The sequence below is a fragment of the Megalopta genalis genome, unplaced genomic scaffold (assembly GCF_051020955.1).
Source record: "Megalopta genalis isolate 19385.01 unplaced genomic scaffold, iyMegGena1_principal scaffold0106, whole genome shotgun sequence".
NCBI classification, from domain to species: domain Eukaryota; kingdom Metazoa; phylum Arthropoda; class Insecta; order Hymenoptera; family Halictidae; genus Megalopta; species Megalopta genalis.
In genome coordinates this window covers 241253-267373 of record NW_027476175.1, presented here as the reverse complement: position 1 = coordinate 267373, position 26121 = coordinate 241253, and positions in this window count along the sequence as shown.

Below are 26121 nucleotides of genomic sequence, written 5' to 3'. Positions count from 1 at the left end.
GTCCCGTTTATGATCGTTATGAATTAAAACGTTATCTCCTATACGAAAAATTGTTTGTGACCGAACTATCCGTCGTTCTTGGTCTCTTTTGTATCGTGCTTTACTCTTTTGCAACGTTTCTTTAGCCTTTTCTATATTTGAATACCATTCTCTTTTCCTAAACTGTATGTCGTCCGCTTAGGTACGTTGTGAGTTCATGGAAATAGATGAAGGTAAGTTCGCTACATGTCCAAAGGTAAGCTCGAAGGGTGTGAATTCCATAGATTCGTGAATTGTCGTGTTATATGCTAGACAACAAAAATTGAGGATGTCGTCCTATTCTTCATTACGTTCTCTCTGTACCGTTCGTAACATATCTTTTATAACTCCGTGTGTTCTCTCGACTTATCCGTTACCCTGAGGATGGAAGCTGGTGGTTTCTATATGTTTGATATTAAAGGATTCTTCACATTTCTGCATCAATTTACTAATAAAGTTCTGTCCTCGACCTGTTAGGATCTTCATTGATGTAGAAAATATGTATATATAATGATTCAAAAGTGCGTTCCATATAGTCTTTGTCTATTGAGTCTTAAGTGGAATCAGTAGTAAATATTTTGTTAATTCGTCCGGGATGGAAAGGTTGTATTGGTTTCCTTTGGCTGTTTTAGGTAGGGGGCCTAGGATGTCCATAGAGATTTTATCATTGGGATATTCTGGAGTGTCGGGAATTATGGATTTCTCTTTTCCTCTAATGCGTGTTAGTTTCTCTTTCTGACATATATCGCATTCTTTAATCCTGTTCTCTACCTTTTCTAATAACTTGGGAATCTTATACTTGTGTCGTATCCTATCGTTCTGTATTCCTGGATGTCCTAATAAATCATGATTTTCTTTGATTATCTCTTCTATTTCTGTGTCACTAAATTCGCAAATAGAATCTTCTGCATACGTTATTTCTTTTACTGGTCGTTAAAATACATGAGAATTCGTTTGATCGTGTCTCTTTCAATTGAATTAAATTGTTCTGCAATAATGCCTATTTTGTCATATTTATTTACCGTTTGTCCTAGTTTTATAATCCACTTTGTTTTGTCGTATTTTCCTAATAATTCTCTAGTGATTTGATAAAATGAGTAGTGATTTGGTTTAATCTTTAATCTTTAATCTTTTAGGTAATCTAGTGTCATCTTTTTCCCAATCGTTAAACATCATTTCGTGACTGATGTTACGCAGGATTTGAATGACTTCGCTTTTTAAAAGGAGCTGGAAAGCTATGGCTTTTCAGCGTATGTTTATTTTACAACAGTTTTATAAAATTGATACATTTAGAGTGGGAACTTTTACAGTGTGATCGATGTTCCGGGTCGATTATTAGAATGTCACTGCTCGCTCGCATAATTAATGGCCTATTTATACCTGTGTCTTATCTATTGTTGGGACTGAGAGTGGGGCGGGAAGGGTCAGCGTTACAATACCTGTGTCTTATCTCTTGTTGGGTCTGAGAGTGGGACGGGAAGTGTCAGCGTTACAATACCTGTGTCTTATCTCTTGTTGGGACTGAGAGTGGGGCCGGAAGTGTCAGCGTTATGATATGAACTGTTCCTTTGAATTCTTCGTTACTAGTGATCGCGTGAATTCGTGACAAAGCATCGGCTGCTGTACTGTCTTTACCTTTTGTATATTCAATTTCATAGTCATACTCTTCTAATCTATGTCTCCATCTAATTAAACGTGATGAGGGATCTTTGCAATTATTTAACCATTTTAAAGCTTGATGGTCCGTACGTATTATAAACTTTCTGCCTAATAAGTATTGTCTTAGTCGTTTAATTGCCCATACAATTGCTAAAAGTTCTTTTTCTGTCGTAGAATAATTCTTTTCTGATGGGTTAAGTGTTCGAGATATATACCAACATGGATGTCCTTGGGAAAGTACCGCTCCTATGCTTTCATTACTGGCGTCAGTTCTCAATAGGAATTGTCTGTTAAAATCTGGATATTTCAATACTGGTGCTAAACATAAACATTGTTTTAAACTGTCGAAGCTATTCTGTTTTGTCTGTCCAATGAAAGTTTACGTCTTTCTTAGTGAGGTCTGTCACTGGTTTGGCAATTTTCGAAAAGTTACGTATAAATTTGCGATAATAACCTGATAATCCTAAAAATGATTTTACATCTGTCGCGTTCTTTGGTAATCTAAAGTTTTTGACTGCTTCTATCTTTTTATTGTTTGGTTTAACTCCTTCTGCAGTTACTACATGGCCTTAATATTCTAATTCGGGTTTCAAAAATTCGTATTTGTCTGGTTGGACTTTTAATCCTAATTCTCTGAGTCGTTATAATACAATCGCTAAATTTTTATTAAGCTGTTCAATTGATTGACCGAAAATTATTATGTCATCTAAGTGAACGAAACAGTTATTGTTAATTAATACTCTTAAAGCGGTATTCATCATTCTTTGAAATGTTGCTGGCGCGTTCTTTAGTCCAAATGCCATTCAGTTAAAGTGGAAATGTCCTTGTGGGGTGGAAAACGCTATGTATTTTTTTGAATTGGGTGAAAACTTGAGGAAAGTTCTAAAGCTGAGAAATATTTTGAATTTCCTAACTGTGAAAGGATATCGTCTATCTCTGGGAGTGGCTAAGCGTCTTGGTCAGCCAATTAATTTAGTCGTCTAAAATCTATCACCATTCTCCATTTTTGTTTGCCTGAACCGTCTGTTTTCTTGAGAAGTACTCATACTGGTGAATCACAAGGTGAGTCGAATACTGCGTTCAGCATCTTCAGTGATTCTCTGTGCTAGAATCAGGTCCAGAAGTTCTGGCTGTTCCTTGCATCTTAAGCGTGCCTTTCGAACTTTCTTGATGAAACCTTCAACTCCGATGTCGTTTCGTCCTCGTAAGACGGGTATGAATTTAATGGGTAGCTTCGCTGGATGACGTGGATTTCCGAAATCTTCTCGTATTTCTTCTTTTTCGTCTGAAGTTTCTCTGACTTCCCTGGCAGGTGGCATTCTTCTCACGTTGTTTGTTCGTGGAGGTATAGCTGTTTGTTGCACAGCTGTATTTTCGCTTTCATCATCAGTAACTAAATTGCTAGTATACTGTGACGTGCCTATGCTGTCTGCATTGGGTACTTTTATTTTGGCTAAACTTTTACCCAACATTTCTATTTTTTTGGCCCGTTTATTATTCTCTTCATTGGCCGTTAGCAGCATTCTTTTCAGTTCGTTCATGTTTGTTTCATGACGCTCGTTTTGTTTCTGCGTAGCGTCTAGGATTGCTCTTAAATTGAGATCCTTACTGCTTGTTCCTTCCACTTGATTTGGTTTATAATTGTTGTTTATAAAACAACAATTGATTTTATCGAACCTTGTTCTGACGAATCTTGACTGGAGGAGCTTGGTCTCCTCTCACGATGAGTGAAATAAATCCAGTTTGTTTACCTGAGACTCTTCGTAGTAAGCATTCTGTAGAATTGGCTGTTTGAATCTGGTAATGTGCTGCTCTCTCACTGGTGGACGCTCGTAATAGTATCGTTGACTTCTGGTGTTGCTCGTAGCACTGGATCCGTTCTTCTACGTAGGAAGACTTTCTTCAATTTTTCGAAGCACAATAGACTCTATTATGACAGGATCGCCGAAATGTCACGTAAAAACGAGACTTGAAATAAAAAAAGATGATGTTGATCCGTAGCCTAACAATCAATCTCTTTATTCACAATACTGATAGTTACAAATAATACGTATGTTCGATATACAAGGTTCCGTGGTTCATTTAAGACTGAGGACTGCGTGTTTCGGTCGGTCTCTTATACTAAGTTCTTATCTCCTAGGGGTTGAAGCACAAGTAAATCCTAGTTGATTCATAAGGGTCGAAGCACAAGTTATATCTAGTAGTTGATTCATAGGGATCGAAGCACAAGTTATTTTTAGTCGATGATTCATAGGAGTCTTTGGACGGTTTTTAGGTGATTACAATATCGTGGGTATCGATGATCATGTTCGGCGCGAAAACATCAGCTTTAATGATATTAGGTTCCGCGCCGTGTTTGATTCGTCCTGATTCGCGATGATCCGCACGTGTTGATTTCGCAGGTTTTCCTTCGGCCGTGGCCGGGAGAGATATGGCCCCCGTTTTCCGATTACTGAACGCGTTGTCTATTGTTGTCCTATATATCCTATCCAGGTATGCGACAGTAGTTGCAGTATCTAGGGCGATGAGTAAGCGGTGCCGGTTCGATCGTAAAAGTTTTCCGTAGGCCGATGAATAGGCCTCTGTGCACTGTTTGTATATGATTCATGCAGTCGGTCATAATATTGACGTGGTGACGACGCGCGGTATGACTCAGGTGGCCAATTATAATATTGACGCGACGATGACGGTGGTCTGAAAGGTCACGGCGAGCGATAGCGTGTTCTGGAGTCGATATTTGATCTCCGATTCTCTGAGAAACAAACCTCGCGCGTGGTTATCTTTTCGGAACGTTTCCTGTCGGGCTCTACTTTTTTGAATGTTTTTATCGCGGTATCAAATAACTGATACAGTGGTAGATGGTCCAGATGACAGATCATATATTTGAGGTTCAGAATAACGTCTCTAAGAAAACTACGCTTTATTAAATTATCGATATCTGTAATGTTCGGGGTTTCTCGATCGCAATCTATTATAATAGAACGTAAATCTCTAACACGAGCTATAAAATCTAATATAAATTCACTATCGTGCATTTATATATTCACCATTTCACCGCAGTAATGATCTATTGTATCTGTTGCTCGTAAGGCGTCTTTTAATCGATTACAGATTTCTGCAACGGACTCGACTAACTGGTCTTGGACTGCAGTATAGGCCTGTTCTTGCAATTTGTTAACATTTAATCGCAACAACGTATATTCTTAATGAGCCGGTACTGAATGGCAACCGCGTCTGCACGCTCGGGTAAATTGTTTAGTAATAATGCAGTGAAAGTAAACGTTGAAATCGCCTGCCCGGAGACATCCTTCTTTTCGACGCCGTTGGATACATGAAGTGGATTTACAACTAAATAGGTGAATTTCTTATTGATAATATTCTTCATATTTCTCTAACAAACATATCCCTTACGTCCTTTAACACGATTATTATTTATTAAATTAGCTTTGCGAATCATTCGTCGAACTGTGTCGACCACGGAATTATTTCAATAAAATATCATTAACGTAAAATATCATTTACGTACTTTGTTAATCTTCACTGTACACCTTGCTTAAAAATTTCACATGTTACACACGAGGTGTTATGCACACTAGAAAATTAAAACGGCCGTCACTGTTAAATTATTTATTATTTCGGGTCCGAAAAATTTGTAAATATTCTTCAGACGTTCTAAAGTAAAGGTGAACAGCGTTTTTTAAAAAATATCACTGTTACGTAGTAAAAAAAATTCCGAAAGTTCTCGCTTCGTGGTTTGTTCAATACTTCCAACGCGTCTCGAGTCCGTCCCGACCATCTGTCAAAGCCTCGTGCTGCGTACTCTCTCGCAGACTCTCTCTCTTGCACCGTCACCTCTCATTGGCCAGTGTTTTTCGTTAATAACTCGTAAACAAAGCCGCGGATTGTATTTTGGCAAAGGAAAAAGTTACTTCAAATGACCTCAGCTACCCCTCATTTTCGGCTGTTAAAATAATTGTGGAACACCCTGTATAGTCTCCCTTCATCAACTAATTTATTCAACATTCTCACATTCATTTCAACAATCACACTTCCTAGACTCGAATCCTTTCTACTTCTACTCACTATCCGCATTCTTTCATTAAACTCGTTTTTACTCACACATTCCTTGAAATTCATTTCATACAATTCATTAATAAATTCTTTCTCATTCATCTCATTTGGCACATCAGATATAATTATTTTCGGTCCAACCCTTCTCGGTATTTCAACCTTCAAACCATCCTCATTAAATTTTGCATAGTCTTTCATTTTGTTCAACTCATTCAAACTAGCTGTTTCAATCGCTAGCGCACCACTTCTTACCATTTTTTTTAAATTTAACCTGGGGGAAATCTGCTCGCCACACACCCCCGCCCCGCTCGGCTGAGCGGGATTTGTCCAACTGAAACCTCCACGGCGCCATGAGGAGGCTGGAACACATCTGGCGATTCGACGGGGGAGCCACGGGAACTCTTGCAGAACACTACCGCAACACCCCCTCGTCTGGCCGACCATCAAGATGATAGCGACGGCCGGCCGCGTCCCGGGGGGAGATAAATCCTCCCCGCTTCAAACCATATGATTCGGCGGTGCGAGGGGTCGCACCCCACACCGCCCCGACCCGGCGACCGAGTGATGAAATGCCCAGGGCTCCCACCCTGAGCACAGCGGCCGCTGGGGCAGCTCATGACGCGTCACACCACATAGGCGAGTCGTCACCCCCACTCCCAACAGGGGAAGACGTCCTCTGTTGGCGGACGGCGGGCAATGAAACCAGCATGGTCTGGTACATCCGTCGCCCGCCTACTCTCAGCTGCCCGGGGGTCCTTGGCGTGAGCGCACATGCCGTCTGCGGGCCCGTCGGGCGGGATCGGCCTGTTCCCGATCCCGCTCGGCAGTCTCCTTCCGCGACATTACCTGCTCGCAGGAAGAGATTGCTGCCGTCCACTTCCTCGGACTCTCCAGCATGGACCCAACTAGGCTGGAGAGTGCGAGCTTCGGACCGACTTTCTGTTTCAGGACTCGGCGCAGCGTTGAAAAGGCGGGACAATCCCCCAGCGTGTGCTGCGCCGAGTCCTCCTCCGCGTCACAATGGTGGCATACCGTCGTCGTGTCCCGCCCGATGCGACACAGATAGACACCGAAGCAGCCATGCCCGGTGATCACCTGCGTCGCTCGGTGCGAGTGCCTGCCAAACCGTCTCTCCCGCCACGAGATGAAGTGCGGCAGGAGAGCCCCGGGGACGCGTTCTCCGGCGTGGGAGCAAAACTCCGCACGCCATCTGACGAACTCTAATCGCCGGGCCCGGAGGTCGAAGACCTTGACCGTCTCTCGCTCCAGCAGGGCCTCCCGAGCACGGCTGGCGATGCTTGTGCGCTTATAACCATAGGCACGCACCGCCGCCTGAAGCTCAAAGTTCCTGAAGGGAAGTTCCCCCGCCAGCGCAAGCGCAGTCACGGTAGACGTGGTGCGGTATTCCCGTATGAGGCGAACAGCCACCAGCCTCTGCAGCCGGCGCAACAATCGCGTGCCGCGCCGGCTGGCCATCACGTGCGGCGCCCATATCGGAGCGCTGTATAAGGCCATAGACCGCACCACGCCCAGGTACAGACGGCGCACCAGACCTCCCGGTACCCCGAGGTTGGGCAACAGACGGCCCAAAAAGAGGGCGCCGCCCTTTTCACCCGGTGGACGAGACGGCCGAGATGCGCGCGAAGCTCCAGCGGCCGTCGAGGATCAGTCCGAGATACTTCGTCTCGGACTTCTGCTCGACGCAAGCTTCTCCAACCCGGATCCACGATCTGGCCGGTGGCCGAGACCGAGGCCGTCCTTCTCCGGGGCTATTTTCAGCGCCAGATCGCGTTCCCTCGCGACGACGGCTGCCACCGCAACCTCTGCTCGTCGGATGATCCTCTCGAAGGTATTCCCGACGGCGACCACCAACATGTCGTCCGCGTAGCAGACGAGGGTGGCACCGTTGGGCAGAGATGCCTTTTCCAGGACCGGGTTGTATCCCAGGTCCCACAGGAGCGGTCCTAAAGCGGACTCCTGCAGGACCCCGCGGTCCACTTCCCTCCGTATCATCCCGTACCGGCCCGGGTATTCAACCCACCTGTCCCGCAAGTAGGCCCCGATCACATGCCTCAGATAGGGAGGCACCTGGTGATCCACGAGGGCCTCCCGAATGGCGGAACAGGGCAGGGTGTTGAACTCATTGACGATGACAATGGACACCGCCAAGCACACCCCTCTCCTTGCCACGGCATTGTCCGAGAGGGACTTGAGACGGTCGATAGCGTCGACCGTCGATCGCCCCTCTCGGAAGCCAAACTGGCAGTCCGCCAGATCGGGGCCGTTGCGGGACAGGTGCCTGGAGAGGCGGGCAACAATGATCTTCTCGAAGATCTTGCCCGCTTCATCCAGGAGACAAATGGGCCGGTACGCGGAGGGAGAATCCTCCGGCCTCCTATCCTTCCTCAAGAGGACCATCCGACTTTCTCTCCATAGGTCGGGGAACGTCCCCGACCTCAGGAGCCCAGAGTAGGGACTCCTCAGCCTCTCCCCCAGGACGCTCGTGGCGAGCAACCAGACCCGACCGGGGATACCGTCCGGCCCCGGAGCGGTGTTCTTGCCCCGGAGCCATTTGACGATCCCGGCCATCTCCTCCGGCGCGACCTCAAGATCCGGGGACCACTTATGTTCCTCTGGCTCAGGGACGGGCCGGGACGCCTCCCCGCTAACGAGAAATAACGCGTCCACGACCCGCCCGAGCAGCCCCGGATCCAGGCTCTCCGTCACGGGCGGCGCCCAGGGACGTAATCGTCCCAATGCCAACTTGTATGGGCGCCCCCACGGATCTTGGTTGGGAGAACCGATGAGATCGCGCCAGGCCTGGTCCTTCGCTCGCCTGATGGCCAGCTGCAGAGCGACCACCTTCTCCCGATATCGCTCGTACAGCTGGGCAGCCAGCACGTCGTCCGTTCGTCGTCGTCGACGGGCGCGAGCGTACTGGCGCCGCGCGCGGACGCACTCGGTGCGTAATTCCGCTATCGCGCGCGACCACCAGTACACCGCCTTCCTCGGGAAGACCCTGGCCCGGGGTATGGCGACGTCGCAAATCGACGTCATTGCGCCCCGGAACCAATGGGCCTCCCCATTCCCGTCGACTGGCCCGGCCGGTGTTGCTGTCCAGGCTACGACGTGTGCTGCCACCATCAGAGCGTCCTGGTCGAGGCGCTTCAGCCCCCACCGCGGTTGAGGCGAACCCTCACCGGCGGGGCGACGTCAGTGTGTCGATGGTGGGGCGGCGGAGAGGCCGAGAATAATGTATCTGTGGTCAGATAGTGTCTCGACTTCTTACGTCACCCTCCACCCCGTAATACGGCGCGCGGCCGGGTGCGTTGCCCACGAAAGGTCAACGATAGACCCCCCGTTATGTCGCACTCACGTATGGACCGAGCCCGTGTTTAGTAGTCGGAGCTCGAGTTCCGCCGCCCAATCCAGCACCTCCCGGCCCCTCGAGTCAGTCCCGGGGGAACCCCAAGCCTTGGCCTTGGCATTGAAGTCCCCCAGGACCAGCACCGGACGGGGATGGCAGCGGGACACGCATCTCCCTACCTCGTCCAGGTACTGCTCAAATTCGTCGAGGGACCACCATGGAGGTGCGTATATCGCCACAACCGCGGTGCCGCCCCAATCAACGGCCACGTATCCCAGGCCGCGCTCGATAACCGAGCACGGCGGGAACCCCGGTCTCCCAGCCCAAATTATGGCGGCGGAGCCAATCAAGTCCCCCATCCAGTGTGGATGTTTGGGGACCCTGTGCGGCTCCGCCACGACTGCCAACCCGGCACCCTGCTCGGCCAGGCATTGAATCAGAAGATCCTGCGCCCAAACCGAGCAGTTCAGGTTGGCTTGAGTTATCGGACCCGTGGGCCCCATTATTCGGCCGTGACTATTGTCACGGCCGCGTCAGTCGACACCGACTGCAGTCTAGTTGCCACAGCGGCTGCTGCCCTGGCCACCTTGGCATTCCTCTTTCTCTTCGTCTTATCCCATATTGAGCCGCCTCCTCTTACTCGCCCCGCACTGACGGGGCACGACCGGCTGCCGAGACGGCGGCCGGCCGACCAGCCCGTGCCCGCACAAAGCGGGCTATTTGGCTGGGCCAAACATCCGCGTTCCTCATTCTTATTGCATTCTTGTGCAAGGAAGAAGATTTTGCGTATATTTCTTTCCTTTCGTTGGCCAGGTCGAATGGAGGGAAGCCTGATAATACACACAGAGCATCCAATGTGGTGCGGTACGCCTTAATAACTCTAACAAGTATAACTTTCTGGACTGCGTTTAACCGTTTGGCTGCTGACGTATTTTTTCGGACATATGCTACAATTACGGCCCTATACAATAAACTCACTTGTGTTGCTTTGCAACAACAAAAATGAAAAAATACCACTTATTTACATAAATTTGTTTTATTTAATTTTGTGAATAAAACTGGTAATAAGCACTTATAATTCAGTCAAATTAGCATAAATAATTTCTTATGATCTTCTACACGGGTGGTTTGCTATACAAAGCGCGTGAATTCCCTTTTTACAAATAGAGCAAATTAGGTTTGAACGTTTAACTTCTCTACCATATTTACTGCTGCATTCCACGCACCGCCGCAAATTTCGTCCAGGTAGCTTTTCAAAACTAAATATTTCGCTTGTTGTAGATGATATAGATTGTTTATATGCGTTGTTTTTGTTTGCGAACCATTCCTTTTCAATTTCATCAATAATTCTTGAAACAAATTATAAACTGGTTAGCTTTTTATCCTTATAATTTTCGGAGTATATTATGTAGACGTTTAAAACCATTCTTCCAATAATGTGGAATACAACTTTTTTCCAATACTTCATTGTTCTTCTTTCATCTAGGTATGCATAAAGGATTTTATCTATTTCGTCCACACCACCCATAAACTTGTTGTAATTATGAACAACTGCAGGTTTCGTCTTTTCTGACTTATAAGTTCCTTTTTTCTTTGTAACGACTACGTTATCTGTGGTGATCCAATCCACACATTCCAATCCAGCAGTTCGTTGAAACCAATGTGACGGGATTTTTATGAGGGTTTTTCTCACGGTAAGAACGTGACCTAAAATAAGAGAATCAAGAGTTAAATGTCCGTGCTTCTCCTTCTCTTCTCATTCTTCGATTCTCAACTCTTGTCCACGTGGCCGCGTCGTCGTCGCGGCTCTCTTTGCCTTCCTCCATTACTCCTGCGTCTGCGCACTCACACAGACATAAAGCTTACATCTCCTTCCCCGAGATACTTAATTCACTTTCCTCAAAATTAAAAGTGGAATTAAGCTAGAGAATCCACTAATCAACCCAATATAGGAATGAGCTTTGTGATGTGGTATAAACCCATGGTTTTCTTCCACTTCAAATGTTTAATTTACAGATCGAATCTGAGAGTTTTTCTTCTATTTTGAAGGGGCCGATTCTGATTTCGTCCAGTTTTTTCTATTTAGTTTATTTCCGTTTATTACGTACACCATATCACCTTTCTTAAATTCATGTTTTATTCTATTTTTATTAAATAGAGTTTTGTTGTATTCGTGCGATTTCTTTGTTCTAAGCAATGCTACCATTCGATCTTTTTCTAAATTCTTGGAAGAGTCATTTATTGTTCTTAATTCCAGAGGTAGTAGGTCAGTAGACTCGCCGTTCATTAAATAAATGGGAGAGAATCCAGTTACAGCGTGGATCGTTTTGTTATATGCTATCGTACATTCTTCTGCGATCTTCGACCAAGCCTTTTTTTTATTATCGTTGTTAAACATATATCTTATTTTATTTACCAAGGTCTGGTTTAATCTTTCGTTGAGTCCGTTTGAAAAGGGTGCATCTACTGCTGTGAAAATGAGTTCCATGTGTTTTTCTTTGAGGTATTCTTTAAATTCCTTTGTATTAATGGCCGGATATTGATCTGCCAATAATATTTCGATTGCGTTTTCTTCTGGAACTTTTTTTAATAATTTGATGAAGTCTTGAGCGAGTTGGTTTTTCGAGTATATAATGTAAGCAAATCTAGTAAAATGGTCTATTAATAGATGTAGATATTTTTTTGTAGACCTTTGTCCGCCGAATCCACCAATTGTATCCAAGTACATGATTTGGAAAGGCTTCTCTGCAGGGCCCAAATGGGACATTAATCCGAATTTCTTGTTCAATCTTGTTTTGTTTTTTATACAAATTTCACAACCTTTGCATATTAGTCGTATATTGTCTGATAGATTTGGTGCTGTATAAAATGGTTTTATTTTTGCTTCTATTTGATTTATTCCAATATGACAGAAGTTTTCATGAATTTTTTTTATCAAAGTTTTACTGTAGTCTTCACTTAAAACAATTTTTCTTTTCTTTTTTACTTGTTTGTAATAGATGTTATTCTTCATAATGAAACATTTCTTATTTTTCAGACATGTGTTTTGTGCTTGGTCGGTTTTTATATCTTCTATGTTTATAATATTCACTGTTTTTAACCTTTCTTCATTATTTTCATAATGTTCGTATACAGGATTACTGCTAAGACAGTCAGCTTCGGTGTTTTCTTTTCCAGGATTGTATATAATCTTGAAAACATATTGAGATAGATAATGTGTCATATCGCCTAATTCATCATCTGTTCTGTTTTTTATATTTAAATTTTCTAGCGGTTTATGATCTGTATAGACAATAAATGAATTACCGATTAGCCAATGTTGCCAGAATTTTAAGCTTTCTTTAATCGCCAGACATTCTAAAAAAATTGCTTTCTTCTTTTTCTGTGATTCACTCGATTTTCTTGAAAAATAGGCTACCGGTTTTTGTGTACCATCCTTCTGTGTTTGTTTTAAGATAGCTCCAATACCTTTGATACTCGCATCTGTGTAGATACAAGTTGGAGCTTCGTGGTTATAAATGGCCAGGATTGGTTTCGAGCATAGATACTCTTTTACCTTACTGAGGGCGATTTTACAATCGTTAGACCAATCGAATTTTACATCTTTTCTGAGCAGGTTGTGTAGAGGGTCAAGTACTATTGATACTTTGGGGATATATTTGCCATAAAAGTTCACTTTACCTAAGAATTGTCGTATTTGTTTTCTGTTTTGAGGTGCTGGGAAGTCTATTATAGACTTGAGATTATCTTTTAAGGGTGTTACCGTATTCTCCGTAATGATGTGACCTAGGTATTTAACTGAATTAGCTGCAAACTTACATTTTGTTAATTTTAGACGGAACCCTTCTTTAATCCATTGATAGTGACCCTCTTGCGTCACAAATCCAGTTTTTTGTCTATCTCGAATTCTCAATGGTATGGACCAGAAAGCTGAATTTATATCAAGCGTTGAGAAGAACTTGCAGTCTATAGTCTTAATCATTAAATCATCAATCAAAGGAAACGGTTGCGATTGGGGTATTATTAGTTTGTTTATATCTCTAAAATCAATGCATAGTCTGGATTTCTTCCCTTCATCTCTTTTGTAAGCCAACGTGACCGGTGCTGCGAATGGACTGTAGGATTCTTCAATCAGGTTATGTTTCAATAATTGGGCTATCTGTTCTTCAATTTCAGTTTTGTCCTCTAATGAGCATCTATATGGTCTTTTGTAGCAATATTTATCTATTTGTAGGTCTATACAAGCCTCATAGTTTTTTACTTTACCCACATCGTACTTGTCTTTAGCAAAAATGCATCTATAATTGTCTAATAAAGCACTGATCTTACTCCTTTGCTGAAGGTTCAAATGTTCAGTATCTATATTGAACTCATTTACGTTGATGTCTTTCTTGAAGTTTACTTGAAATTCGTCAAATGTTTTTTTCGTCTCAATTTTTTCTTTATTTTGTATTTTATTATTGTTATTCTTTATTCTTATATCTTTTGATATCAATTTATCTTTTGATATATTTTTATCTATCGTTCTAGATTTCATATGTTTTTGTAATTGGATATTTAAATTCTCATCATGAGTCAATCCAAATCTTCTGATAGTATCTAATCCTAAGATCAAATCATAATCGAAATCATCATTTACGTATAAAAATGCATTAACTTTATCTTTTATGTTCAGTATATCTGCATTTATTGTGATTATACCATCAGTTTTACCCCTACCACTAATTGTTTTAATTTTAGTGCCAAAGTTATTTTCCATCAAATTTTTCACTTTCACCAATTTAGAATTTATTAATGTGATATTTGAGCCGAGGTCATAAATACCTCTGCATTGAAATTTTTCATTAAGTGTGACTTTAACTTCAATTAGTGGGGGGAAATCTAGTTTTTTGGATCTTCAATATTGTCAATTTCCAATATAGAATTATGTACTCTATTTTTTTCAGTATTTTCCTTCAGTATTTTCTCCTTGAACCAGCATAAATTTTCTGGATGGTATCTATTCTTTTTTCCCTTTTGTTCACAAATTTTACAGGGCTGCTTTACTTCTGTTTTTATTATTTTTGGCCTGGTTTCATTTGATTTGTTGATTTTTCTTTTAATGTTTTCATGTTTCCTCAACTCACTGTATAGATCAGCTGTACTTTTTGTGATTTGTCTGTCAATTTTATCTCTTACGAATGTCGGTAGTCCATTAGCAATAAGATCTATTAAAGTTCTATGATCCATATTTTTATTGGACTACAGTAATAAACGTTCTTTTCTTAATGCATACTGTAACAGTGAGCCTGCAAAATATTTGTAGTTTAATGCATGAGATATGGATGACCAACCTTTATCGGCGAAGGTCCGCAAAAAATCCTCTTTCCATGTTTCCCACACAGAGTTGTTCAGTGTATATTTAATCAGCATCGAATTGAACCAGTCCTTTCCTGCATCTTCTAAGAATAGTCTTAGAGCTTCAATTTTCTCTACATGAGGTCTAATACCTAACCTATCACATTCGTTTTCAAATGTCTGGAGCCATTGGCTTGCATTCATTTTTTTTTCATCAAATTTGTCGAGGACAAATTTTTCACACGCTTTGCTTAAATTTTTACTGTTGCTTTCTCTTGTAGATTCTTCTCTTTCACATAATTTTCCCAGAAGTTTCTTTAAGGTGTCGTCTACTATTCCAGGGTCGCAATTTTTTTCACTGAGAGGAATTTCTTCTAGTTGGTAGTCGTCTATTGCTATATTTCCACTGTCGTCTTTATAGTGCGATAGAATTTCGCTGGTAAGTCGTATCCAGACATTTCTGCATTGTCCGCGTTTTTGCAAGGTCTTTGAAACTCTTCTAAATTTTGGCAGTTTTATAAGCTCTGTATGTATCTTGTATGGTTGATAAGCCTCTGGAATGTAGAACTTTCTTCCGTTTTCATCTGTTATGGTTCTTATCATGATAGTGTTTGATTTTGGATCATCATCGGCAACCAGCTCAAATTCAAACTGTAGTTTTGCCATCGTGTTTTGTTCCTTTTATCCACAAACGTAAATACTCTTTATTTGTAATGTGTGGATAATTATCGAAGTCGAACACAATATATATATGATTCTAAAATAAGAGTGGAGTTATTTTTTAGAAACTAACAGTTATTATTACATACAATATTTACACATAATTGACTAACCTAAAATAAGAGAATCAAGAGTTAAATGTCCGTGCTTCTCCTTCTCCTCTCATTCTTCGACTCTCAACTCTTGTCCACGTGGCCGCGTCGTCGCCGCGGCTCTCTTTGCCTTCCTCCATTACTCCTGCGTCTGCGCACTCACTCAGACAAAGCTTACATGTATATACATTAGGTGGGCGCGGCACCTTCAAGCATAAGTCTCTCACCGTGGCCGCGATTTCAAGGTCGAGCTCCCTCGCGACATAGTCCGCCATGGTAGATTCCGCGGTAATATGCGACGTACGGAATGTAGACTCGACCAACGCGAACCACAAGGTCGGGTCCTCACGGTAAAACGCGGGGATTTTGGGAGAGCGGTAGCTCTCGATTTTGTCCAAAGCCGCGGCGCCCGCGCCCTCGTCGGCTGCCATGCTGTCCCTCTCGCACGCGCACACCAAGATGGCCGACGCGCACGTAAAAGTGCTGAGTCAAGGCAAGATGGCCGACGCGCACGCACACGAGCTGCGTTATAACAAGATGGCCGCCGCATCGCGCAAAATCGCTGACTCACGGCAAGATGGCCGCCGCACAACGAAAAAGTGCTGAATCACGGCAAGATGGCCGCCGCCCAGCGCGTTTCAGGGGTCTCGGTGAATTCCGAGAGCCTCAGACGGTGAAATTACTGGCGACCCCTCGCCGAATATGCACCGGTGGCGGAGATTCCGTCCGCAACTGCGTACCACCTGGTCTTCCGGGCCCCAGGAAATTCTGCGGTCCCCGGACGGTATGACCACGGGCGGACAGGTGTCGAGAAGGCGCCGGTGACGGTGGCTTCGCGCTTTACCTAAGCAGGGAGCAGGCCGTCCAGGAATTGTGCCAGGAACCTCTGGAGCCAGCGTCGTCTTCCACGTGGTCGAAGCCAAAGGTGGTTTTCCGGCTGGAAATCGATGATAAGGCGCCGGTGACGATGGCTTCACGCAGTCCCTTCCAGTTGCACAATTAGCCGGCGGCAGTGGGCTTCTACCTCGTCCACGTTGATGCACACGGAAAAACGCGATCTTAATCGAACGTCGGGGTCACCAATGTAGGGTTCAGTGTGAAATTAAATACTCCAGGTTCCCTACTACACGTGTGCACACTTCGAGGTTCAGAGACGGAGAGTCACGAGGAGGAAAATGTGCTCCTCGTGATGGCGGTAGAGAACCGCCGCGCCTGCGCCATGCGCAGGCGGTCGGAGTGGGGGAACCACGTCCCCACAATAGCCTTACGGGGCCTCTAGCGGGCCCCAGACGAAACGTCTCCCCTCTCCTTTTCTCAACCAAGCACACACATACGACTGCCGCCAAAGTACCACTCGAGTACGTTTGAATGTACCACGCAAAATTTGCAAATAGCCGGCAAGAGGCGCTCGGGATTAGAGCAACAATTACCCTGAAATGCAAGATGTGCCATTATAAAGCGGAAGTGTACAGTCAATCGGTAGACAGCAAGACAATGGATATAAATTCTAGTGCGGTCCTCGGCACAATCACTTGTGGAGGTAGTTACGCGCAGATGGAAGAAATGTTTGCAACCATGAACATTCCATACATGTCAAAGGTGGAATATCGAAAATGTCATGACGACATTGTAAAAGTATTGATAAGTATTGCTGAAGCAGAAATGATAGCAGCGGCTGAAGAGGAGAAACAATTAGCCGTTGAAAGAGGCGATGTTTTAGCTTCCAGTATCACTTTCATCCCCGCCGTGGCTGACGTAAGCTGGATGAAAAGGTCGTACCGTACTGGAAAGTATGACTCCTTGTCCGGTGTGGGTGCAATAGTCGGATAGTACACTAAAAAAGTTTTATTTATTAGTATAAAAAACGAAGTGTGTGTGATTTGCCATCACGTTTCGAAAAAGAAGGAAAGATCCAAAAAAACATACATAATTCAAGAACTGGAGATAAAATCAGACGTCGACGAAAATGGAGAGTGCCACAATTGCTGAGGGTTTGAAGACCAGCATAGAAGAAAGAGGTCTGCGATAGCAGCGTTTACAAAAGGATTTTGGATTGTGATCCGTACAAAGCAGAGATGGTTCGTGTTGAAACGATTGAGTGCACGAACCATTTGTTACGCAATTTTTGTAACAAAATGAAAGATGTTGTAAAAAAGACTCCACCTGGCATTTATCAAAAATGCCGTGGAAAATAACATTCGCAGATTGCGCACGGATGTTGTGAGGGCTGCGGATTATAGATCGAAGAAAGATCTTTCGACCAGCCAAAAATAAAAAACTTAAAAACGAATATGCTAAATATTCCTAGCCACGTCTTCGGCGAGCACAAGGAGTGCCGAAGACTAGGATATTTTTGCAACCGTACTGCAAACACGGAACAAGAAAACTTGATACCGCATCTCATGAAAATCGGAACATATAACCAGATACAAGAGATCTTCCGTCTATTGATGGCTCATGCTGAAAGTTTATTATATAATAGTAATAACAACTCGGTAGAGAGCTTCAATGCAATCATTGCAAAATATACTGGTGAAAATAAATTGGAGTCAAAGAGGATCATATTGTGCGAGATGTGCAGCTGCTGTTGTACAATACAACACGAAGAAAGTAATATCAAAGATAATGGAGGCCAAGTGTAGGGAGCCGTCGAAATTGGCAGAAGAAATGGAAAAACAAAGGAAAGACAAAAGTGAAAAAAATCAGAAAAAAAAGAAATTCTTCGAAGAAGGTGCGAAACCCGTTTTGTTCTTTAAAGGACCCGGATTATGGAGCTAGCGCAGAGAAACCGGTCATGGAGCAACATATATTTAACTTGGAAAAAGAAAGGCACATGGAGATGCTGCACGATTGACAGATTAACAGAAACAAAATAGAGAGGGATACGGTAGAACAAAATAAGAGCCAAGCGTGGCATACATATCGATCATAATTACTTACAGCGTCGAACTTTGGCAAAGTGTGTCAGCGAATAAAATAAAACGAACTGTGGAAATTTGGTAAAGTCACTGCTGCATCCAAAAGTATTGAATCTGCCTGCCATTGAATATGGTAGACAGTGTGAGAATATTGTCCGAGAACAACTTTCAGAGCAGAACGGTGTGGAAATCCGCAAATGCGGTCTCTTCATTGATGCCGAAATACCATTTTTGGGGGCAACTCCGGACGGCATAATTGACGCTGACGGGATCGTGGAAATTAAATGCCCGAAGTCGGCAGAAAATTTATCGCCAGAAGAAGCGATAAAAAAGATTCCATTAATAAGAAGAATATTTGAGGACGATGCATTACGCAAAATGCATAATTATTTTTACCAAGTGTAGGGACAATTGCACATAACAGGTAGACAATATTGTCTGTTTTGTTTGTGGACACCGAAGGATGTGAAATCCATCAAAATATGCAAAGACGATAAAATTTGGCAGCATGAAATGCAACCGAAATTGTTGCGATTTTATGTACATTTTATGTTGCCCGAAATATTTTGGACAGTTGCTATAATAGAAGCATGATAATTCGAGAGACCACAGAAAGAGCGTACAAGAAACCAATTATAATTAGCATGCGAATAATTAATACACCTCAAGCGTCCCGGTACAATGTTGGGTCGCACACTTAGTGTGCGCCTTCGCTGATTATTTCAGTCACAATAGCATTATTTATTTTCAGTTATAATATCTCCATTCGACTTCGCATCTGTGACCCGGTATGTATACGAATTTATGTATTATTAAACGTTTCAGCATGTTATTAATTTTTACTTGCATGTTGCAAATGATGTTCACGCGGATCGACAGTGAACTCATTATCGATCACCATGCCGTTTCGAAAATACGCAAAGGGCGTAAGGAACATTCGATGAAAAGGACGAATGAACAACGCTGATTGGGAAGCACAACGCGTGGGGTTAGCAAATCAGGGTGGTTCAGGAATGTTCAGGATGGTTCAGGATCTCGCAAACGGCGAGTGTAAAAACGAGACTAGATAACTGCACTGCGACTCGTCTTAACACTTTATCGACCGCTAGCCTATTAATTGGCTTTTTGATTGCCAATGTTTATCGAACGTTAGCCTATTAATCGACTTTCCGATTGCCAATGCTTATCGGTTTTTAGCTATCGACGTTTTTCGCTTCTTTACTGTTTTGTTAGTAGCTGTATACTAACCTCTCCACATCCTTATGAATTATAATATTTTTTACCCTTTACAATGGTTAAAGATCGTGCAGATGAAGAGTTTTTCTTAGATACTTTGTCTGACTATAGCAGTTATTCATAAAGTGACAGTGATTCTTCTATAAACATTCGGAAACCGCGCAAATTACTGCCACTGCAATCTAGCGATTCAGAAAGTGATAATGATGACACTGCAGAAGTAAATATCGATACATGGTCAACAAATTTCAAATCAATTATTTTGGAACCTTTCGAAGGCAGCCCAGGTATATATATTTTACCAAAATCTGAAGATAGTGTAACGGACATTGTAAATTTATTTATTGGAGATGACTTTTTGGAATATTTGGTTAAAAAATCGAATAGATATCACTATCAAGTAATCAATAAATATAAAAATATCTTAAGGACGAAGAAATGGATGGATACTACGCTATAAATATCAATAAAATTACATTCCTTTGAAACGAAAGGAATAAGCACAACACATTGAATAGCGAAAATTTAGCCGATACTGGGAGCAAATGCGGGCGCGACTAAGCCAGTCCTTACTGAGTGGCAGCCTTAACCACGATCGGTCGATAAAGTGTTAAGATAAAGTTCGCAGAAGAATAAAGAAGTATTCCACACCGTACCACGTGCGGACAAGTCTTTACGAACCATCCTACCCACAGATTGATACCGGCTAAGAATGACGACGTAGAGGGGGGGGGGAGTGTTAAGGATATGTATAGCAACGTCGCAATATATCGATTACTACCATCGTAAAGATTATGGTTGGAGAAGCGGTGACCGTTGCTCGCGCTTTTTCTCTAAAAACAAATGATACCCTCGGCCCGTCTCGCGCTCTCAGTCTGTAAGCGTGCATCGAGAACATGGCAGATAATAAAGATTCTTTATCACTTAACACATCTTTAATCCTACTGAATATTTAACATTCACAGATCAGGGCGTCAATTTCCTCAGCTCGTTAAAGAGAAACGTTGCCAAATGTTTCAAAATAACCCAATTCCGCACTACTGCATTCCAGCCACAGAGCAATGATTCAATCGAGCGGTCACACCACGTTCTGACAGAGTATCTTAAACAATACGTAAAAAGAAACGACTGAGACAAATGGCTTCCATTCGCCACATTTTGATATAACACAAGCGTTCACGAAGGACCTCTTTACTCCGCACGAGCCTGTTTTCGGAACGATAGCGCGAACACCTTCGATTGACGAACACCCTCGTCAAACACCGTCGTACACATCCGATGAATCGTACGCACAATATTTAAATAATCTGCAGGAGAATATATCGGGAACCCTGTCGAAAGCCAAAGACAATCTAAATGCCGCGAAACTAAAGTCCAAAGGGTATTACTCAGACGTTCTCTACCGGAGACATTATATCTCTTTTAAAAGAACCGCGGAAAGGAAAATTTGACGACGAATACACTGGACCGTATACTGTTCTAGAATGCATCGAAAACCAAAATGTCAAAATTAGCTTTAAACAAAATTAGCTCCCACCACACCTAAAGTGCAAAGTGCAACGATAAAGCAGTCCCCCACCCCTACTACCGATAACACAGAACCTCAACGATATAAAACGACGGGTGAAGTCCGCAAATCTCATTAGTCCACGAAGAACCTCGATGACATGAAGCCAGCAACGACCTTCTTCACCTTCTCCATCGTCTAGACGACCTCGGTCCCGATAGGGTACGACTACAGCGGGTCAATGTTGAACACAACAACCTTTTCGACCGTCGATAGTAGGTCGAAGTAGAATCCACTAAAATAACTTTGATCTGACCCGACGAAGTCAACTTTAATATTGTTAAAAAGCTCGTGGAACTTTCTTTCCACCAGTATAAGTCGATAGTTATTCTTTGTACCAGTAAGAGCGTAGAAGGGATAACAAAGACGAAGGATCTAGATGGTCTAACCAGATCCAATATGGAGTCTGTCACCATCTCCGGAAAGGGTCAAACTTACGCTGAAATGTTGCGCTCCGCTAAAAGTAACATCGACATCAGCAAAGCACTGGAGTCAAAGCGAGAATTTCAAATCAAAATTCTAAGACCTTCCACCTTAAAGGTCTGGATGGACATGTTTCCTCCGAGGATGTCCTGGAAGCGCTGTCTTCTTTCTTGAAGGTGCGCATTGATGAGCAAGAAATTCAAGTCAAGGCTCTTCACCCGGCGTACGCGGGCAGCCAAAACGCCACTATTATTACTTCTGACGACAACGCAGAAAAGCTTCTCAAAATTAAGAAGTATCTGTAGATGTCGGGAATACGGGCATCTTAGCACCACCTGCAAGAACACAGACAGGTCAAAATGCTGTCGCAGGTGTGGGGATCCCGAACGCTCTGAAGAAACCTGAAGTAACATTGAGAAGTGCATAAATTGCAAAGTTTAAGACTATAGAGACGGGAGTCTTAGATGCCCTATTTACTGCAAAGCCTTTAAGGGAGCACGCGAGAAAATATAAAAAAAACAAAAAGCCCAAAGCAAAAGTACCCGCAGATGGTAGCAAGAAAGAGGAACACAAAGTGAAAACTGCTACATTTGGCAAAATGGCCAAAACACATAAACAGAATGCAAACGACGGAGATGGAGTTATTAACGCAAGCTCACCTCCAACGAGTGTGGGCTGTAGCAAGGATCCATTGTCATCTTCTGACGTTGTTGATTCTCATAGACTGACGACGCCTACAAGACCGATCATATATGGTTGTCCGGAAAGTTCGTGCCGATTTACGGTAGGCAGCGTGAGAGACCTGACTGAATATATCACAATTATTGAAAACAAATGACATGTGTACATATTCTAAAAGAGATAACTTCAGCCATATTTGGAAAAAAGTTTGGTTACGATTCGTTAATTTGTATCAGTTTTGTACGCCTTAGAATATGGCGAAAGGGCAAAAATGCCACACAAGCGGCAAATAAGATATGCGCTGTTTATGGCGAGGATGCTGTAGCCGAAAGAACTGTGCGGAAGTGGTTTGCTCGGTTTAAAGCTGGAAATTTCGACCTTGAAGATCAAGAACGCCCAGGTGGGCCGTCCACCACAGACGAAGATATGATTAGAACAGAAATCGAGAATAACCCACACTCAACATTACGTCAATTAGCAGGAATGCTAAATAAATCAAAATCAACCATCCACGATCATATTGTGAAGCTTGGCTATGTAAACCGTCTTGATGTATGGGTTCCGCACGATTTAACGGATAAAAATCTGTTGGACCGCTTCTCCATTTGCGACTTGCTTTACAAGCGCAACGAGGAGACGCCATTTCTGAAGCAATTAGTGACGGGGGATGAAAAATGGATAATAAATGCATAAAAATGTTCGGCGTAAAAGGTCCTGGGGAAAGCGTGATGAACCACCTTTAATCACCCCAAAAGCCGGTCTTCATTCGAAAAAGGTAATGCTCTGTATCTGGTGGGATTGGAAAGGAGTCCTATATTATGAGCTTTTACCAAATAATGAAACAATAGATTCGGCAAAGTATTGCTCTCAATTAGATAAATTGAACAAAATCATCCAGAAATTGCGAATCGGAAGGGCGTCGTGTTTCATCAGGACAATGCGCGACCTCATGTGTCTTTGAGAACTTGGCAAAAATTGTTGGAGTTTGGTTAGGATGCTTTACCCCATCCACCGTTTTCGCCAGACCTTGCGCCTTCGGATTTCCACCTTTTCTGATCATTACAAAATTCCCTTAATGGAAAAAATTTCAACTCGTTGGTTGAGATAAAAACCCATTTGGACAAATTTTTTGTCGAAAAACCTGAGAGGTTCTGGAAGGACGGAATTCTCAAGCTGCATGAAAGATGGAGAAAGGTTGTGGAACAGAATGGTACCTATATAATTTAATAAATGTATACCAATATTTAAATGAGCTGCGTTTTAATTTTCCTAAAAAATCGGCACGAACTTTTCGGACAACCCATTAGATTAACAAAACACATGACTCTAGAGTAACGTTGGTCTCTAAAAGTGTAACAGAACTATTTGACGAAGGCACTCCCAGGGAACACCTAAAACCCTTGACAAATTATAGATAGTACCTAAGAAGCCTGAAAAGATCGAGACTTATTTAGACTGAAATACCTTTATTTATTTACTTTATTTATTTTATTTAATAACTATTCAAATTGATAATTATATATGCACATGCTTTCGAATAAGAATTCGAGAATTAACAAAAGATTTAACAGAAAAGATCATCAGGTTAATAACGAGCATATAACATCCTCCAAATTAAACTAAACAATTTTAGGCTAGCGCATGACATATTGCAACAGAACACAATAGAACTGGACATAGATGTTGTCATGGTTTGCAACCCTGGTATATTCCTAAACATTGGTTCCGAGCTAAGGATAAAAAAAGCTGCTATATAGGTCACAGATAGGGCCATCGGGAGATTGCGATTCGTAAAACTACTGTCCAGCATGGATGGCTACGTCGCAATCTAGCTTGACGACTCAATACTGATAAGCTGCTAGTACTCCCCGAATATGCGAATGTCCGCCTTTAACTCTTTGACTACTGTTGGCGCCTATTGGCATCCGAAACATGTTGGCTTCCCGGTACTGTAACGTAAACCTTTCATGGTAATGTAGATTACCTATTTCGATTAACCTATTTTGATTTACAGCCACGAGAGGCGCCTATAGGAGCTATGGAAATTTTATCTATCATAATTGTAATAAATCTCATTTGAAACAGACGTAAGTGAATGTTAATTCAACAATTACATATTCCGTTAGTCATATATTATTTAAATATTACGATCAAGTTAAGTAATATATTTATTTTCAGTTATTTTTCTCCTTAATCCTTAAAATGAACAAGAGGGATAATAAAAGAAAAGGAAGTGAAGAAATCGCCAATAAAAGTACATGTAAGAATGATTTAACAAATGATTCATGTTCTGATTCTTAGGAAACTAGTGATTTTGAAATTCCTTTGTACAAGTGTATGAATAAAAAATGTGTCATATCCTCTTCATTAGAATCAATAGTGAGTACAGTAGCTGTACCAGAACCAAAGCAATCGAAACGTAAAAATGAAGTTTCCTGGACCCAGAAAGATTTCAAACCTGTAATTCACAAATTTAATAACAAGAATAGTGGAGTTAAAGCAAATATAAAGAGTAAATATTTTTGAAATTTTCATTTCGGAAGAGCTTATAGAATTCATTGTTGAAGGTAGTAATAAATATGATGAAAATGGCACACGAAGCAGTGTACATAATTTTGTGGCACCTGCAGTTCCCGAAATATATCATTTTTTGGCCGTTGCTATGATAATATCACTAGTACGTAATGTATCTTTATCAGAATATTGGAGTAAGGACAAGCTGATAAGAACAGAATCATTTGGTGAAATAATGTCAAGGGATCGATATATATTTTTATTAAAGATCCTGTATTTTTGTAACAATAACATTGGAAATGATGATCCAATTAAGAAAATACGTCCAATCCTTGAAAAATTAAAAACATCCTTCAAAGCAGCATTTTATCCATTTGAAAAGTTATGCATAGATGAAAGTTTGCTATTGTTCAAAGGAAGAGGTTATTTTAAACAACATATACCGTCAAAAGGAAGCAGGTTTGGGATCAAATCCTTTGTCTTATGTGATAGCCAGACAGGCTTTATTGAAGATTTAATTCTATATTGCGGGGCCAACATGATAATATCTGAAGATGTACCGTCAACATCGATAGGAAAGTCTGGCCAGATAGTAATGACGCTTCTAGAATCGTATCTTTGAAAAGGTCATACACTCGTGACCAATAATTGGTACAGCAGTCCGAGTTTGTTCTTACTGTTACATAAAAACTTAACCAACGCATATGGAACAGTAAGAAAAAACAGATTGGGAAAAAATAGGTCGGAGTTAGATAAAAAGATAAACAAAGGAGAATACATATTTCGTTCAGTAAACAATGTATTAGCGTTGAAATGGATGGAGTAAAGGGAAGTGGATGATTTCCGCCTATTATTGTCCCAATATGATTGAGATTTCGACAAGATAAACTACGTAACAAAAGAAGAAATAGTAAAACCACAATGCATACTTGATTATAAGAAAACAATGGGGACGGTTGACAAAGTTGATCAAGTTTTATACACTCTAAATTCTACCAAAAAAAGCTTAAAATGATATAAGAAATTCTTTTTTCATTTATTCGATTTAGCGGTGTATAACACATTTATATTATATTGTATCTGGAAGAAATTTAATATTTCGTAAATTTCATTTAAATTTAATAAAACAAATATTAAGAAAATATAGTTTAGATGAAACTAATGGATATAAATAAGCCTTTTCGTTTGATGCCAAAGTGCAAGGAAAAGTGTAAGGCGTAAATGTGTAGTGTGTATCGTACCGAAGGAACGAATCGCTCCGGCCACCTCACCCAAGGAGAAAGGCGGGGCATCGGCGGTATTCGGGGCGATTCGCGCCTCTTACTGGATCACTCTTTCTATCTGCGAGTCGAGTTCGGGCCGGTCGTCAGGAACGTGTGCTTCCAGAAGCACGCTGGCGGTTTCTATAGTACCGTTTGAACTTTGACTATTCAGCCGGAGGGTGCTGATCCCCTTCTCTGCACGTAGTTTGTTTGCCTGGAGCTTGTATACGATGCCCCAGGGCTCCCTGTTCCCGTT